This window comes from Octopus sinensis, linkage group LG6 (genome assembly GCF_006345805.1).
Source record: "Octopus sinensis linkage group LG6, ASM634580v1, whole genome shotgun sequence".
Lineage (NCBI taxonomy): Eukaryota > Metazoa > Mollusca > Cephalopoda > Octopoda > Octopodidae > Octopus > Octopus sinensis.
Window position 1 is genome coordinate 91,632,747 of NC_043002.1, and position 2,500 is coordinate 91,635,246.

Genomic DNA, 2,500 nt, shown 5'->3' on the forward strand with positions numbered 1-2,500 from the left:
TCCCTACTCCCAGTTCCTCCGCCTCCGACGTTTGTGCAGCCGCGACCAGGATTTCGAGACCCAATCTCAATACCTGGCCGCATGTTCAGACTCCGAGGTTACCCACCATACTCCTCTCTGATGCCCTCACCCGCGCCCGTCGCATCGACCGCACTACCGCCCTGTCTCCTTCCCCGCCCCCCCCCCCCCCCCCACCACCCCCAACCGCACCCCTTCCCCTCCTTTTCCACCCTCACCCTACCCCTTCGTCGCAAGATACTACGTGCCTTCCGTCGCCTCCAGCTTGATCCCACCACCCGCCCCATTTTCCCTAACCACCCCTGTCCTCTTTCAAACGAGCCCGCAATCTGCGTGACCACAGCACCCTCTCTCCTTCCCCCTCAGCCCCACACGGATCATTCCCTTGCTCTAGATCCCGCTGCAACACTTGCCCCTTCATCACCAACACCACGCTGTCACCGGCTCCAACCTGCATACTGTACGCATTAGGCACTCTTTTACGTGCACCTCGTCTGGTTATTTTACTGCATTAAATGCAACCTATGCGGGATGCTGTATGTAGGACAGACGGGACGCCGGTTGTCCGACCGTTTCACTGAACACTTGAGGGACGTTCGCCTACACTCTTTTCTCCCCGTCGCACGCCACTTCCGCTCGGCCGGCCATTCCCTAGATGACATCTCAGTGTTTGGTCTCGCCCCCCACCAATGGTCGCCCACTTTCCAGGCTCCACTTGGAGCAACGCTACATCTTCACCCTACAAACTACCACCCCACACGGACTTAACACAGCCCCTCCTCTTGAGATCCGTTTTTTTTTTTTTTTTTTCCCGGACACACCCACCCACACACACCCACCCACCTACCTCCCACACGCCTGTTCACACACACACATACGTAGACCCATCTACGTACATACATTCACACATTTAATCACACACACTTACAGACATACTTGCACACACTAACATACAAACCAACATGCACATACACACACACATACATACACACACACATACATACTTACACACACACACACACACACACAGACATACATACACACATACACACACACATACATACGCACATACATACACACACACTCACACACACACACCGCACGTACATACTTCACACACACACACATGCACACATACATGTAGGCACATACATACATACATACCCACACATGCACACCCTTACACTGAATGCACACACACATACACCTTTTTGCATCCAGGCAGCCCCCCCTCTTTTCTGCTTTCCGGTTTTGGCTGATGGATCCTCGGTTCCCGCGTAGCGGGGCGTTCGAGGCCTGCGCTCGCTCGCGCGCCTTGGCGCGCGCTGGGGCTTGGTCAACCCCTGGGCTTGCGTTGTACTGCTTGTGCGTTGTGTGCGTGAGCGCGCTTCGTGTGGTGGGCTTGCTTCGGATGTGCGCGTGCGTATGTATGCATACATACCCACACACTCGCATGCATCCCTACCCACATACATACACGCCACCTACTCACACACACACATACACACACACACACATACCTGCACACCACACACATACATACATACACACACATACCTACTTCAGACATACACACACACAGACATACACCCATACACTCACACTCACACGCATACACACACACACACATACACACGCACACGTACACATACACACACACACACACCTACATACATACATTACACTTGTATACACACACACTTACATTCATACACACACCACACCTACACAGCCATACCCTCACTCAGACACACACATCTACTACACACACACAAAACACACACAGACACACACCCATACATACATACATCTACACACACACGCCTACACACATACATACACACATACATAAACACACACACATACACATACACACACATACGCACACACACATATACTTATACACATGCACACACACACACATACATACATATACCCATATACATACACACACACATACCTACATACTCCTATACGCACATACATACACACAGACATACACACATACACACTCACACAAACATACACACACACATACTTACACACACACTCACCTGCACGCGCACACACATGCATGACAAACACCCATACACTCACACTCACATACGCACACACAAACATAAACACGCACACGCACACAACACCTACACTCCCACACACATACACACGCACCTACATACACACACGCACGCATACACACGCATACACACATACATTACACACGTACACACACACCTACATACACATGCATACACACACACACACAAAACATGCACGGACACACCCAGACATACACACATACACCTATATACACACGCCCACACACCTACATACACACACATATACACACGCCCACACACTACATACCACACACATACACGGACACACCCATACATACTTACATACATACACCTATACACACACGCCTACACACCTACATACACACACATGCATACACACACACACATGTACGCACATACAC

The 2,500-nt window shown here is 50.6% G+C and overlaps 1 long non-coding RNA gene across 1 annotated transcript in view; it reads right to left on the bottom strand.

Annotated features, from left to right (window-relative positions):
* LOC118763749 overlaps positions 1 to 2,500 on the bottom strand; it is an 11,568-nt gene that overhangs the window by 506 nt on the left and 8,562 nt on the right. The window contains exon 2 of the long non-coding RNA XR_004999501.1: positions 649 to 653. This is a non-coding gene — a long non-coding RNA (uncharacterized LOC118763749). The remainder of the gene's footprint in view (positions 1 to 648; positions 654 to 2,500) is intronic.